Raw genomic sequence first — 17,018 nt, 5'->3', positions numbered from 1 at the left:
AATCACGAATGTTTATCCCAAGCCCCACCCTATTTTCTTACATCTTCTCCTTCCCTGGATTCTTGCCTGTATCAATCGTTCAAGGTCCCTCAGGAGCTCCTTACATCATACTTCAAGCCATCCATGTTAGAAGTATTTTTTTCTCCTGTTAATGTTACTAGTTCCTGCCTATAATCCATCTTGTATTTATGTGTTATATGACAACATTAATTATCTTTCATCTACAAGTTAATAAAGTATATTAGTTTGAGCAATTTTTTTTTTGCTACATTATACCCAAACACCCATTAGCCAATAAAAAAATTAGATTAACTAATTCCACCTGTTCCTCCTAAATTTGTTCTTCCAAATCACCAGTTTGGGGGGATATAAGTGATGAAAACTAGTGTTTTCGTGCCCAGCATTTAAACACATCCTTACATAGGTCATTGTTAGTCCCTGTAACTGTGCCTAGACACCTACTGGACATCGGTACTCCTGAAATATTCTCCAATGGGCTGAAATCAGAAAGAATGTACACATTTGCTTTGCTCTCCATCCTGCGACTCCCTGTTGCTTCATCCGTTTAATGATGTCGTGTTCCAGCCCACTGTGGGTGGTCAGGGCTTTGGGGCTTCATTTTGGTTTTGCTTCATATTCAGCAGCAGGAGAGACCCGTGAGAAAATTCAAGTGGGAGAGGAGGCAATCGCCAAGATCAAGCTGAAGAATGGGGTGGAGATGTGTCTCTAGCCCGTCCATCCTCAGAGCAGCCTTGGAGTCTTGAAGCCCAGGGTAGTGCCTGAGAACACTCCCTGGACCAGTGAACTAGGTCAGGCTGACCCAAGCACCACACAATCACACATCACCTTAGCATTTCCACCAGAATCAGAATATACCATGCACTTTTATCCAGTTGTCCATTCGACAAAGACTTAAGGAGGACTTGCTGTGTTCTGGGACCCAGGGACCCAAAGCTCTTTGTCCAAGGTCTGATCAGACTCTAGAGTAGCATGTTCTCTGATGGTTGGAAGTCTGTGATATGCAATTTAATTCTTCTGAATCTGTCTGGATTCAAGCAGATTTGCCTTCTCAGTACATAAGAATTTGGGCAAAAGAGTCAACTTTTTTTTTTTTGCTTCAATTTAGGTTTTCTTAAAAATAGAGTTCAATGAATTAAATATTAAATGAGGAGCTGCATTCAGAGCATTGAATAATACTGCTATCTCTGATCTACATTTTTAACAAAGTCATTTCTTTAGCTCATCCTCAGCAAAGCTATATATTTTGTTCATTGTGATGTGTGGAGTACATTGTGAAAATATATGCACAATAATTTCATTTGAAAGTGGCCTACCAAAGATCTCAATAAAAAATATCAGATGAATTTCCAAAAAAAAAAGAAAAAAGGAAAGAAAAGAAAGTGGCCTACCTAAAGTCATTTTGGCATCCACAATGCATGTGACACATTTGAGAAGCAAAATCACCATCCTTCCTTCTAGTACTAGCAAGCAGTCTGTGCTGCTGTAGAATGGAGTGTGGGGCTTCATTTTTCCCTTGTATGCTCTCCCCCCGCCCCACACACACACCTTACAATAACAGCCATTCAATGCTTGATTACTGCAGTATTTTGTACTTAGGAAACAGCCTGTACCCATTTCTTACTATGCAGATCAAAGCTACACAGGACATGCGTCATCTGGGACATCAATCGAGACAATAAATCAGTTACTGAAAGGTGACAACACACTTAATCATATGAAAGTTGGCTATCCCCTCTCCAGAACATTTGAGAGTGTTTCAGCTTTTAGACCAGGGTGGAGGTGGGATATTTGCATATGCATGATGAAATATCTTGAGGATAGAACCCAAGTCAAGACATGAATTTGTTTATGCTTCCTATGCACTTTGTACACATAGCCCGAAGGCCATAAAATATTATGTTTTCAGTGCACCTGCGTTTTGACGGTAACCAATCCTGTAAGATCACATGTGGAATTTTCCACTTGTGACATAATGTGGGAGCTGAAAACATTTTGAATTTTGGAGCATTTCAAATCTTGGATGATCTGTCTGTATTGCTTAAGGACTTTGCAGATTGAAGACAAGAGCAAATCCTAGTGAAGGTGCCCATGGAAGCTCCATGTTCACACCCCCAAGACACAGGCTGTGAACTCTTGCACACTGGGAAGCCTGGGCCAGGGTTTTTTTGTTGCTGGTTTTTGGTTTTTGGGTTTTTGGGTTTTTTGTTTGTTTGTTTGTTTGTTTTTGACTCTTGGTGAACTTGAATAAAGGCCAGGACTTTCCAAACACTCTTCCATCCATGAGTATGCACACATATTTTTTTTTCACTGTGAGTTACTGTCTACCATTCAGAGTCAAATGCCAATCACACAAGTGTGTGTGGAATCTGTAGTGAATGGGTTTTCTAGTGGCTAGGCTGTGGCTGGCCCTCGGTGTGATTCAGAAATTCCCTGTACATGCAACTGCTGCTTCAGCCCTCACTAGAGGCTGCCACCCTCCTTCCTCGCCTCACCATCCTTACAGCTCACAATCTGAATGGTGAACATGTCTGGGTATAGCCGAAAGACCTGTGCTGTGGACTCAGCTCTGTCAGCTACCAGCTAATCCTGTAACAATGAGCGAGTGTCATCTTCTTGGCCTTTTTTTATTCTTCCTATAAAATGAAGAGTGTTTTATGGGATTTCTAAGGTCCCTTCCAAAGCTAATATTCAAGCAAACGGATTCTCAACTCCTCTCAGTGACAGCAGCCCTTCCAATATTTAAATGAAGCTGTCACATTATTTCTCCTCTGCAAATGTTCCCTTCCCTTCCGAGTATCCCTGTCACTTCTGGTTTCCAGATCCCTCTCTTCTCTGGCCATTCTCCTCTGGAAGTAGGCCAGTTCATAAGCTCGGTTCAGATAAGGGGCACAGTGGAGCCTGCCTGGGACTTCTTCCAGGGCACCTGACCACTGCCAGAAGCAAGACTGGCAGACTCAATTAGAAAAAAGTAAAATCGATAGATAAGTAGGTAGATAGATAGACAGACAGACGGACAGATGGGTGGGTGGGTGGTGGGTGATGGATGGATGGATGGATGGATGGATGGATGGATGGATGGATGGATGGATGGATTCTTCAAGTGTAATCTAACATCATTAAATAGATGTGGTTTTCAAAATGTTAGACACAGAAAAATAAACATTCAAGTGAACAATGAATCATTACTGTCACGCCAGGCCTGTGGTGAAAGGTGGATTAATGCAGAGATTATAAATTCACTAAATAACCGAGAGAATAACTTACAAGTCACTACATTTATCTGGTAGAGTTCTACAAATTCAATATTACGTCTAATTCCCAAGGGAAATAAATCGTTGTTAGAAAATAGATTTTTGCCATGTGAAACTCAGAGAGGAAGTTATGCTGCCAAACAGAGGTGGGAGCAACCAAGGAACCCACAAAAAAACCCAGCGTGGTTCCTCAAATCCTAAAATAAGTGAAAATGTGCTGATTCTTAATCTGCTCACTAAAACCAGAGCAAGAATCGATCCAAAACACAGAAGGAACTTGACAAAAGACTTGTAAACAAAATTAGGAAACTGTTACTTCAACTCTAAACCCAGCATTCTTTAGGTCTTTATAGCTAACAAAGAGCTTATAAGTTTTGCTGGGCATGATGAGCTAAAAGATGGAAAATATGCAACCCTCTCTTAGTAAAGTATGTTAAAGGAGAGCATTAAAGAAACCAGCTATTGCTTAGTTCATCCAAACACCCACATAGATAGAGTCATAGCTACCCTGAAGGAGGGGCCACACTTGTAATTATGTGCAAGCAACTTAACATTTTTTAATGGCAAGAGAAAAACCTAATCATGGCTATTTTAAATCTTATTCTCAGAGTTGTGATATGAATAATGTGCATGCATAGTTATAGCCATTACTTAGAGTGCCTTATGTGCTAGGCACCACTCCCAATCATGTATATAAAACTCCCTGAGGTTAGAATTGTTAACATCTGTGTGGTTACAACCAAAACACCCAAGAGAATGAGTTAAAGAAGGATTTGTCTTGGCTCATGGTTCCAGTCTCCAGTCTTTGATACTATGGGTTCTGGACTGTGGTGAAGTATGGCCAAGAAGGCTGTTCACCTCATGGAAAAGGAGGGATGGAGCTGGGAGCTGGGTGTAACCTTCAAAAGCACACTCTTCCACAGCAGTTGGTCTATAGTTCATGAGTTCCCACGATCTTAGAGTTTGCATGGGACGGACTGGTCCCTCTGCATATGGGAGACAGTTGTTTGAGGGGACCCTGGCAGTGGATCAGGATCTATCCCTGGTGCATGAGCTGGATTTCTGGATCCTATCAGCTACCATGGGACACCTTGCTCAGCCTTGATGCCTCAACTGATATACCAGGCTTTGCTGACTCCCATAGGAGACCTTACCCTTTTGGAGGAAGGAATGGCGGGGCGGCAAGGCTGGGGCAAGTGAAGGGAGGGATGAGAGGGGGAATCTGTGATTGGTATGTAAAAGGAATAAAAAAATATTTCTTAAATAAAAAAAAACACATTCCTTACAAGGCCCCAGTTCCACTGATTTTTTTTTTCTTTTTTAATGAAGGTGAATACTTGAGTTGGAATAATTAGGGCTTGGATTTAAATAGACCTTAAGTTATGTCTCTGTTTTTTCAATGTTCACATACTATTAATATAACTATGGAGCTCCTATGTAAGTACTTCGTTCATATTCATTCTCTGTGTGTACAGCAATGGTAGAAACATCTCAGTCTTGTTAGCACTATGTACCAAGCAGCAAGGAAACCACTTGCCACCTGATCAGTGAGTACCTCCGGGTGTGTTAGTCACACCGGTCCGATTGATGAACCTGTTGCAGCTTGGAAACTGCCCAAGGTCCTCCCTATCAAGAAGTGTGAGAGATCTGGGGGTTTTACCTACACAAAAGCTAGCAATTCAGTGCACCATCTTCCTGGATACAGACACAAAGTCTGGCTGCAGACAAGACTTTCTTGCTCCCAGAACAACATGGAAGCATGAGCATGCTTTTGTCCAGTAGGTCATGACTCCACATGGGAGTAATGAAGGGGAGCCCTGTGAGTGCCACAAAGAGAGTGGTGTCTTAGCCATGTTATCTGGAGATTAAGAATAACCAGCTTGCCTTAATGGGCTGTAAGGGAAATTTCCAGCCTTTATTTCAGAGGGTTTATTAGACTGGGCTGTAAGCAAACCAACTTTCTGTTCTGAGGAACAATGCTATCCAGATCTTTCAAGGCTACTCATTGTACGAAAACTCCTGAAGAGATAGTGCAGACTGAGAATGTGACCTACGGGCGCCCATACACACCTCAAGATGCTAGGCATGAGAGACGCTTGGGACACATCTGTCTGACAGCACAGGGTGAATATAGTCATTATCATTCCTATTTTTTATTGCTCTTCCCCATTTTTCTCAAATCCCATGGAAAGTGACTAAAATAATGGTAGACTGCAGGGCATGCTACCACCATGGGACTTGGTGTGGGAGAAACAGCAGAGACAGGAAAGCCTGTCCGAACTCCCACACCCTTGGCGCTTCCTAGACATGCCAAAAACTGAGAAAGAACTTCCTGACATGCCTTGAAACTACCGTATGACCCTCATGGAAGAATGTGTCTTCTGCACCGAGCCGTGGAGAAGCCTTCCTTGTGAAGACACGAGGATGCGGACCACTCTGGACAAACAGACCTTGCCAAACTTCTACAACTAGTTCACACCCTCCTTGTCTGCGGTCACACTTCCCCAGACCGTCTCTTTTTATCCAGCCCATGCATGGAAGCACAGCACTAAGAAGAGGAAGCGGACACAAAGTTCTACCCTTAGCCAAGAAGCTATTTACAGTTGACATAACTGCTGATAAAGGGAAAAACCAGCTTTCTCCACTGGAGTGCCATTGGGCGTGTAAACCACACTGGGGCAGGCTTGATGCCCAGGAGACATTGGCCAACATAACTTTTTGTGTGTGTCAAGGGGAATCCTTTTTTTATTTGTTTTGTTTTGGCTTTTGTGTCTTAATGGTTTTTTTTTGTTGTTGTTGTTGTTTTGCTTGTTTGTTGTTGAGAGAGTGAATGAAGTTGGGTGGGTAGGGAGGCAGAGAGGATCTGGGAAGAGTTGTACCCACATAAACAGCTGGGTACAACTGTCATGTGTCATGTGGACATTACAGGACACATCACATGCCTGTAATCCTAGTGCTATGGGGACAGACACAGGAACACCAGGGCTTGCTACTTGCCAGCCCAGCTCCAGTTCAGTAAGGGACCCTGTCCTGGGAAAATCAGGTGGAGAGTAATGGAAAAGGCCAACAGACATTTTCCTTTGACCTCCACAGGTGTGCAGTACATACCCACGTGCATACCCCCATCCCACACACTCGCAAGAAGGGGAAGACTTTGTGTGTTACTCCATCTTTATAAATACTCCAAGATTAAGGGTTTCTATTATCTCTCTTTTCCAGGTATAGAAAGGTATGCTTAGGTTTTCCAGCATGAGAGTTCAGCAGGGAAGGGCATTCGCTGATGAGTTTGGTGACCTGAATCTGATCCCAAAAATACAAGGAGAGAACCCACTCCCACATGCTATCCTCTGACCAACACACACACACACACACACACACACACACACACACGCACGCACGCACGCACGCACGCACGCACACGCACACGCACACACACACAGGGGGGAGAGACACAGACAGACAGACAGACAGACAGACAGAGAGACAGACAGACAGATGGACAGACAGACAGGCAGGCAAGCAGGCAGAAAATAAATGTAGTTTTTAAAATGCATACACATTTAGCAACATGACAAAATAACATTTCAGACTTCAAGCAGTCATAAAGCCGCAGAACCAAGATTTGATGCTAGCATGGTCTTGTCTTCCTCACCTCCCTACAGTCTCCTGATGACAGCACAGATATGTGATGCTTGGTTACTTCCAAACAAGGTGAGGTAGACTGGATCCTACTATAGCTTTCCTGAAACTTCTTTGAAAACTGACTTGGTCCAAACACTAACGAATGAAGAGGAAGAGACATGTGGCATGAACACCTGATGCCAGAGGGTTGTTGTGCACCACACTCATGCCAAAAGGCACCAATGTGAGCAATCAGGGAACATGGCTATACTGGGTACAGTTTGGCCAATTCAAACAAGCAACTGCACTTACTTATGCCTCCAAGTCATGCTTGCTGGCCCTGAAATGGAGATGTCATGGATCCCTGCCTGTCAAGAGTACATGGGTCATCTACTGCTATGCTATACAGTCACGTGCTACACAACGATGTTTCAGCTACTGATTAGCCATGCATATCACAGTGCTCCCATAATATTATAATGGAACTGAGAATTTTCTGTAATCTAATGACATCATGAGCATCACCACGCATGATTGTATGTCTGTAGTAAAATAAACATGCTGCACAGCCATCATTAAAAAATATGCCCATTCGGTTATTATATAGTGATAGTGACTAACCATGGTACAGGTTTATTAACTTAGCTTTTATCATTATTTTAGAATATTCCTTCTAGTTATAAAAAGAATACTTTTGCTGTTAAATAGCATGCCATGGACAGCTGACAGCAGCCTTGTATCTCTCTGGTTTACCCAGAGTCTTGACTCTATCATTTTATCCATTCTTGATTTAACTTCAGATTGTTTTTTTTTTTATTATGACCTAGGACACACACATACACACATACACACATACAATCCATCCATATGTATTTATATATACACTAAAGAGAAAACACTAAGAATATATACATATATTAACATATATGTATACATACATATACATATATATAAAATTATTACAACTCTCTAGTTTCCATGCCTCTTTACCAACACTCTATTGAAAATCAACATTTTTATAAAATTTTTGAGATACACAAAGCTTCCTAGAAACCTAAGGAAGGAACATGTGATATCAGAAAACACCTCAACAATTCAGTCATGGCGCTAGAGGTGTACCCAGGATACACCTTATTATGCAACCCAGTGCCAACTTTTTCTTTGTGTCTGAGACATCATAATACTTAGTTTCCTATAACACAGCACCAGTGCTTTACGTTATTTGTTTCATGGCATCAAACTTTTTTCCCACAGATACTTAGAAGCTCCTTAAAGACAGAACCTCATCATATCTGCTGGAGGGAAGCTAGTTTGTGACTGAGTTAATGACTAGGAAGTTTGTACACGTAGAAGTCGGGAATTGGCTAAATTCCGCATTCAGCCCACACAAATCCCACACTAGTGTGGCACAGCCGTCTTCTGTAGAACCATCACCGGTTCTGAAAAGACAAACTCCTGTTTGATCCATCTTCGATCTCTTCACTCTACACCAGTGTCTCCCACCAAGAATCACATTTTAAAAGGCACCAGAGTGGTTTGTAATTACAATGACTTGCCTTGAGTTTTTTCTTTTTTTCCAAGCCACGTAGAAAATAGTATTTTAGAAACATTTGGGAATATTGAATGCTTCTTAGGGACCTGATGGACACATTATGTCAACTTTAGTGTATGCAATGCAGTATGGCACTGGGTAGAAACCTCTCGAAAGGATGCTCTCCCTCCACAAGTCTTCACTTTCTTCAAGCCCTGCCTCCAGGAGTATTCTCTCTCTTTTTCATTTTTCTTTATTAAGAAATTTTCTACTCAATCCACACACCACCCACAGATCTCCCCTCCTCCCTCCTCCCACCCCCCAACCCTCTCTCCCAAGCAACCCCACATCCCCACATCCCCAAATCAAGGTCTCCCATGGGGAGTCAGCAGAGTCCAGCACACTGAGCGTAGGCAGGTCCAAGCCCCTTCCCACTGCACCAAGGCTGTGCAAGGCATCACACCACAGGCACCGGATTCCCAGAAGCCTGCCCATGCATCAGCCAAACAGTTCGAGCCAAACAACCATCTTCTGTATCCAGAGGGCCTAGTCCAGTCCCATGGGGGCTCCACAGCCCAGTCCACAGTTCATGGCTTCCACTAGTGTGGCCGTCATCTCTGCACGTCCTCCCATCATGATCTCCACGTCTCCCACCTGCAGAATCCCTCCTCTCTCTCATCAATTGGATTCCAGGAGCACAGCCTGGTGCCTGGCTGTGGATCTCTGCATCTGCCTCCATCAGTCACTGGACAAAGGCTCTATGATGATAGTTAGGTTATTTGCTAGACCGGTCACCAGAGTAGATCAGTCCAGGCACCCTCTGGACCACTGCCAGCAGACAAGGTGGGGTCATCCTTGTGGATTCCTGAGAGCTTCTCAGGCACCCTGCCTCTTCCTATTCCCATGATGTCCTCATCTATCATGGTATCTCCTCCCTGCCCTCCCACTCTGTTCCTGTTCCAGCTTGACCCTCCCATTTCATATGTTCTCATCCCCCACCCCTTGCCCTCTGCCACCCCCCCCCAACACTCAGTCCGCTCATGTAGATCTCATCCACTTCCAGGAGTATCTCTTGATGACACCCTTAACTACTCAGAGAGCTACTTATTGGTGAATGAATCCCCATGCTAAACAGTAATAGTGAATTAAACACTCAGCGCCTATTCTGCCTTGGTGGCCTAGAGTCTTTTTTTAAATCCCTTGGTCACTCAGCAAGGAAGATTGTGTCTGACATCAGGCAGTAAGACACATTCCCTGTCAGTGTTCTTTCCCCTGACACCAAAATGTGTCCTATATACTATATAAAATATGTACTTACATGGGGGTTGGGGATTATGTCCTTCCCAAGTCAACTCTTCTGAATGGAGTGATGCTGTATGCAGTCTCAGGCTGTATTAAATCCTTTTAGGCAAGCTCCAACTGGGCCTCCTCCATCAAATGGCTCTAACCTATGACCGGAGGAGCCCACCAGCCTCTACCCTTGCTTGGGACAAAAGCAGTAGATATATAACTAAATGGGAAGATAAATTAACTTTGTTTATTTTCTAGGTAAAAATTAATGAATTCTACCACATTTTTATGTTGTTTGGAGATCGGCCAATGTCAATTCCATCTGTAATACCTCCTTTCCAAGACTCAGCCAATCTGTGTGTTTTGTCTCATCTTCTCTCGGCAATCTGTGGGGTTTTAATCTCTATTAGCTGAGCATCCCAGGAATCGAGGATGTGCAGAAGCCTGAACAGTTGGTACAATGCACCAGAGGGCAGATGAATGCAAGCCACCAAACGTACATCAGGGTTCACTTAATGCAAGGTGCTGTTTTAGATGTGAAGGTGTAAAGATGAGTCGGATATGAGATCCACTCTCAAGCTCCCCAGCCTGTTTGTTCAAAATATACACAAAGACACAGCTCTAACAGAAGTCACAATATGCCAATTGTCCCTGTCAACAAGAAAAAAGCAAAAGAGAAAGAAAACCCTGATTGGAGATGTCAGGAACCCCATAGGTAAATTACTGCTTCAGATACAATCTAGGCAAAGCAATTTCAATGGGCAAAGAAGACGTGGTCATTATGTTAACGTCAGCAACTGGCAAATTTAGTTCTAGGTTCAGAAATTAATCTGAATTTTTACAGTATGATGTTTCAGAAATAATGAAAACATTTTAATCCAGGACTTTTGCCTCTATATAGGGCTACCAGGCATTCTAGCTATGAACAGAATTTCCTGTGCTTCAGATGGTTATTATAATATATATAAGCATTAGAGAAAGACTTGAATTTCGATCTAAGAAGTGTGTGCCCACACACCAGGACGACTGTTACTCCCACAGTCAGTGAGCAGCCTGGCCAGAGACAGCTGAGACTGACAGAGAGAGAGGCCTCGGAGATGATGTGGGTGAAATTTCTTCTCCTGTCGCCCACCAGGATGCTGCTGCAACAATAGAATTTACACTGGAAATCAAGCCTTACTCTCCAGTAGATGTGACTAAATCCAAAACTGCAAACAGCCTCCTGGGAGAGAGAGCGGTCTCCTTTCATTTTTTTTTTGTAGTTTATATGGAAATGGGAGGAGACAGATGACGCAGACTCATCCCGTTCCCGGGCCTCACAGGGGGTCTCCTTGCTTTGCCGTGAAGCTCCCTCTTGAGCTTTCAGAAATGACTCCGTGGTTAAGAGCACTTGTTGCTCTCACAGAGGTCTCAGGTCCAGTTCCAGCACCCACATGGTGGCTCGCAACCATCCGTGACACACAAACATGGTGCACATACATGCAGGTAGGCACAATACCATAGACACTGAGTAAAAATAGATCTTAAAATTTTTAAAATAAAAACCAGACAAATCTTTAGAAAGGAAGGATGGAAGGAAGGAAAGAAGGGATGAAGGGAGGGAAAGGGGAGACAGAGAGAGAGAGACAGAGACATGTACGGAGGGAGGGAGGAAAGGAAGGAGGGAGGGAGACAGAGAGAGAAGGAAGGAAGGAAGAAAGGAAAGAAGGGAGGGAGGGAGGGAGGGAGGGAGGAAGGAAGGAAGGAAGGAAGGAAGGAAGGAAGAAGGAAGGAAGGAAGGAAGGAAGGAAGGAAGGAAAAAAGAAAAGAATGAACTTCTTGGTTCAGGTAGACAGTTACCAGGGGCACCCAGCTCTTCTGGTACCCTGCTCCCTGAGTCTTCCCAGGAGCCCCCAGCCCTGCCTCATTGTCCAACAACAGCTGCTCCCCCCCCACACACACACACACTCCGTTTCCTCCTTCTGGTCCATCGAGACCCCAGGATCTGGGGATTTTTATCTGAAGGAGATGGGTTTGTCTTGATGGAACTCTGAGAAAGGAACTGAAAGCGTCTGTGTGATGCCTCCCTTGAGAACGAACTCTGCAGACATTTGGTTAGGGCAGGGTTAGGACAGCTTGGCTACTCAGGACCCAGAGGAGGTGACCGAAATTTAAAAAAAAGGCAGCTGCTGAAAGACTGATGGATGGAAATGTCTAGATGACATTTACATTTGTTCACAAAACACCAAGGGACTCCTGGGACTCAGCAGTGAGCCAAGAGGAAAGACACCAGTCTTTAGGGGTCTTTCAGGGTGGCTGGTTCTCTTCTCCTACCTGATGATCACCAGAAACAAGTAATTCTTTTTAAAAGTCCTCCAGAGGAGGAAGCGTAAGTTTCAAAGATGCACAGGGGTAGGAACCACGGGGGTCACCATGGTAGAGCCAAACTGAGCCACCTGTTCCTCTGTGGTTTTTCTATCCACTCAGCATTTTTTACTAAATGTTTACTGGACACCAGTTCCGGTGCGAAACTAGGTTAGACATGCCTTACTTTGAGGACATTTTCCATCTGTCTGTCTGTCTGTCTGTCTGTCTGTCTGTCTCTCTCTCTCTCTCTCTCTCTCTCACTGTGTGTGTGTGTGTGTGTGTGTGTGTGTGTGTGTGTGTGTGTGAATGTGAGTGTGTATGTGACTAGGAATAGAGGCTAGACCACAGCTCCCCAAGGATTTGAAGAATGAAAAAATTTTTAAGGCCAGAAACACTTTTAACCAGAGTCTCCCATACCTCTTACCTTTCCAAAAGCAGTTCTTGACAGTGGTAGTGCAGACCTTTAATCCCAACACTTGGGAGACAGAAGTAGGTGCATCTCTGTAAGTTCAAGGCCAGTCTGGTCTACAGAGCAAGATCCAGGACAGGCACCAAAACTACACAGAGAAACCCTGTCTTAAAAAAAAAATTAAAATTAAAATAAATTTTTAAAAAGGCGCCACTGATGGTGCGTGCTCTCTCTCCCCTCTTCCCTCCCCTCTCTCTTTAAAGGTATGCAATTTATTAGTGTTTAGCACTGACATTCAATGATACTCCAAAATGTGTTTTGAGCTTCAAACTAAGTGTTAGAGAATCTGCAAGCGCTGGGAAGAGCTTTCTCTGGAGTTCTCTTTTCTACCCAAATAGCGTATCTATCAAGGAAGAAGCTGCCTTTCATCCTCGTACTGAATCCTTATCAACCAAGCAAGATGAAATCTAAACCAGACAGGAAGGGAGTGAAAATCAAACAGTGCACCCGGGGCCCAGAGAAGCCAAGAAATTCTTCCTTCTGTAAGTTGCTTTTGATCACAGTATTTCATCATGGCAACAAAAAATTAACTAAGATGGACAGATCAATCAACTGATCAGATAATAGATACATAGTAGATAGATAAATAGATAGATAGATAGATAGATAGATGATATATAGTAGATAGATGATAGATAGATAGATAGATAGATAGATAGATAGATAGATAGATAGATAGATAGATAGATAGGAGAAATATACTCTGGGCCCTGTAGAGAGAGGTTCATAAATTTCTTACTAGTGTAGATGACAGAACACTGTAGTTGGAAAAGTATGTTAGGATGTGATTGAAACCTGTGCCAAACTTCACAACTTAAAGTGAAACCTGTTTTCTCTTTCCAAGTCCCAGTCAGCTTAGTCCCTGATTTGGGACTCTGCTGTTAGCCAGAGCCTTCACTGTGTATTGTCCAACACTGCCTCCAGCTGAAGCCCCGTGTCCCTCCCTACCTCACACTGGTGTTTGTCAGCACACTCAGTCCCTTCTGTCATTCATAATAATCAGCAGATGTCCTTGTGGTTTCACACTGTCCCAGCCTACTTCTCAGTAAAACCGCTGGCAGTTGATACAGGCATTAAAAGATGACGAAAAGTCAACACAGAACACAAACACCTCAACCTCAAGGTTGAATTCATGCTCTCTCCCGAGCTGATGACAAGAAAATCTTTATAGAGCCTGCTCCATGTAGGATTCCCAAAACTCTGTTGAAAGTAGTCCTGGTTTCTTCTCGGAAAAGGATAGAAGGACTCTAGGCTTCTTGTGGAGTCAGGGTGATACGGTACCTACAAGTTCTGCTTATTTGGAGACAATGGCAATCTAAGAGTATTTTCAACTTGGCAAAAAAGTAGGAGAAGGAAAAGGAAAAGGAAGAAGGAGAAAAAAGAAAGAAAAGAAGGAAGGAGAGGGAAATAAAGGAAGAAAGGGAGGGAGGGAGGAAGGAAGAGAGGGAAGGAAGGAAGGAGGGAGGGAGGGAGGGAGGGAGGAAGGAGGATGGAAGGAAGGAAGGAAGGAAGGAAGGAAGGAAGGAAGGAAGGAAGGAAGGAAGGAAGGAAGGAAGGAAGCCACATGCTTGTCAAAGCTTCAGCGCCCCCTCCATTGTCACCCTTTTGCCCACAACAGCTTTAGCCTGAATCCCATCTGGGACCTGGCTTCTAGGAGCCCCCACTCCAAGCTGGCTGTGTAGCTGGGAGTCTCCCGGCTGGGAAGCGAGGGGTGCTTCTGGCCTTCAGCTAACCTCACAGTCTGTGTATTTCTGGTCCTATTCACCTCTCCAAGAAAGAAACACACAGGGCCCATGACTCAGTATCATCTCCGGAATCTGTCGGCAAATCTCTCCCTTTCCTGCTTCCTCAGCTTAGCAAAAGGTTCTGAACAGTTTCATCCTTTCCTGACCTCTGAGTTCCAGCCCCTGGGGGGAGAAGGTCTTTCCTGACCACCTTGTAGTGGGTAGTTGTTCCAGCTTTGACCTGGAAGTGCCACCCCCCTTGAGGCTTCAGTAACTGTCACACCTACAAGGCAGGGCTGAGACGGGAGCCCTGAAGACCCAAGATCTGGATGGGCTGGCTCTCTTGGTTCCTGGATCCTGGACGCTGGAGGTAGACTGAGCAGAGTTTTCCAGAGAACACCGCTGGGCTGCGCTACACCTTTCCCGGACCCTGTAATCTATCCCTTTACTTGTAAGTTACCCCACAAAATAAACCTCCCTCTTAACTACGTGGGGTGGCTTTAATACTACCACCAATACCACTTCACTCTCTAGGTCTTCTTCAACATTCCTCATCTAAACATACATCCAGTATAAGGTTCCTTCACCCAAGAGTGTGGAAGTCTCTCCTCACATGTAAAGAAACACTGTTTATTTGAGACAGAGTCTCCTGTAGCTGTGACTGGCCTCAAAGGTAGACAAAGGAGATCTCGAACCTCTGGTCATGTAGTCCCCTGTCCCCAATCCTTCCCGTTCCCCCCCCCATCCCCTTCCATCCCCCACTTGTCTGCCCTCCCCTTCATCTACCAGATGCTGGGATTACAAGCCATTTTATTCACTGCTAACGATCAAACCAGGGCTTTATGGATGCCTCATCCCAAGAATCCTCTTTTTAGTGATCAACACAGTCAAACCATGAAACTGTGACAAGCAACGGTTAGCACAGTGTGTTTATCTTTTCTTGTTACACGGTTCTGCTTCAATACATTAAACACCTGTCTTTGTCCATCAAGTCCTGAGAATGTGCACTCGCTGGGGTCTGAATGCGTCTCCTCTGACTCAGGACCACAGAGGTTCTGTTTTGCTGTATCTATTCTATAGACCACCCTCTAGCATTTCATCCACTCTACGAGTGCTTTTCTCGTTCTTTTCCATGGAGAGATCCCTCAGAAAAGGAAGTTGGAGACGGACGGACGGGAGTCAGGATAGTATCTTGGGAAGGTAGTATCTCTGTAAAATCCTGAAGGGGACATGCATACCTGTCACAGGGGTGTATGGAGGAAGAAAGTTCAAGGCCGAAGAGCGAGTGCAAAGGGCCTGTGGCAGGAACATGCCTGGTGGCTTCAGATGGCAAAAGGGAAGCCAATGCAGTGACAGAGGAGCAAATGCTGAGAACAGGATGGGGCAAGGTCTTTGGGGGCATGTTGTGTGAGCCAAATGTGCTGTCGGGATGGCTTTGTGTTACAAAAGCCTTTTCCAACACGATCAGCTAATAGAAGCTCTCTGCATTGGCTGTGGACTGAGCTCTACTGCCCTCCCCCCCCCAGACCCCACCCCAGCTCCTAATGACAAACAGCTTTATGACAACTTGATGGGGGGGGGAGGTGGAGCATAATCTAATTATCTACAGGTGTGTGTGTGTGTGTGTGTGTGTGTGTGTGTGTGTGTGTGTGTGTGTGGTGTGGTGTGTTCTGAGGAGGGGTGATATGTGAATGTATGTGGACAGGCTCAGGTGCCTGTGCCCAGAGAAGGTCAAGGAGGATGTCCTGCTCTACCACTTCATTCCCTTGAGAAGAGTTTCTCACTGAACTTGGACCTAAGCTGGCAGCTAGCAAGCTCTAGCGATCCCAGTTTCTAACCCGGCACATTGCTGGAGTTTCTCATACAGGAGTCCTCTTACCCATCTTTTTAACATTGGGCTTGGGGACTCGGGGTACTAACTCGGGTCCTTAGGCTTGTGTCGCAAGTGTCCCAGGGCAAGATTTGTTAAAGGATTTGGTCTTGCATTGTGTGGTGATACTTTGTTTGTGCTTTTAACACAGATAAATCTTGCCTGAAGATCGAAGTGTGGAGCTAGCCACTAGAGGCCAGGCAGTGGTGGCCCACACCTTTAATCCCAACATTTCAGAGCAGGAAACAGGAAGTGATATGGCTGGGTGGAGAGAGGAAGTGATAAGGTGGGGTGGAGACAGGAGCTCGGCCCTTTCAGTCTAAGGATTCCGGCAGAGGTAAGATGTCTCTCCAGCGGCTGCTCTGCTCCTCTGATCTTTCAGCTTTCACCCTGATGGCTGACTCCGGGTTTTTATTATTAAGGCCAATTAGGATTCACGTTACAGCGGTGCATTCAAAAGAGAATATTGGCTTTCTGGCCTTCTCCTTCCTGCTCTTATCATGTATATTTTAGACTGTGATGAATCTTAAAAAACTAATCCTGGTGCTTGGGAGGCGGAGGTAGTCTTTGTGAATTCCAACATACAATGTATGCTTTACCTGTAAGCATTTAGGCTAGCCCCACCTAAGATCAACCTCCACCTCTGACTCCAGGAGTTCAAAGACACTTAAGACAACAGTCAATACCTTCCCTGAATGGCAGTTGGACTCAGGGCTGCTGGATGTTGAGGACACAGGTCACCGGCAAGCTCAAGTTTGGGTACATATCTGAGTGACAGGTGTTCAGGATTTTCTTCCTTATGAAAGAAAAGACAAGGAATCGTGACCTTTTTGAATAGCCAACCCCCCAAAAACCTTTTAGATTGGTGGTTCTCAACCTGTGAGTTGCAACACTT

Source organism: Peromyscus leucopus, chromosome 8a, assembly GCF_004664715.2.
Source record: "Peromyscus leucopus breed LL Stock chromosome 8a, UCI_PerLeu_2.1, whole genome shotgun sequence".
In the NCBI taxonomy this organism is placed as follows: Eukaryota; Metazoa; Chordata; class Mammalia; order Rodentia; family Cricetidae; genus Peromyscus; species Peromyscus leucopus.
This window is presented reverse-complemented; position numbering follows the sequence as displayed.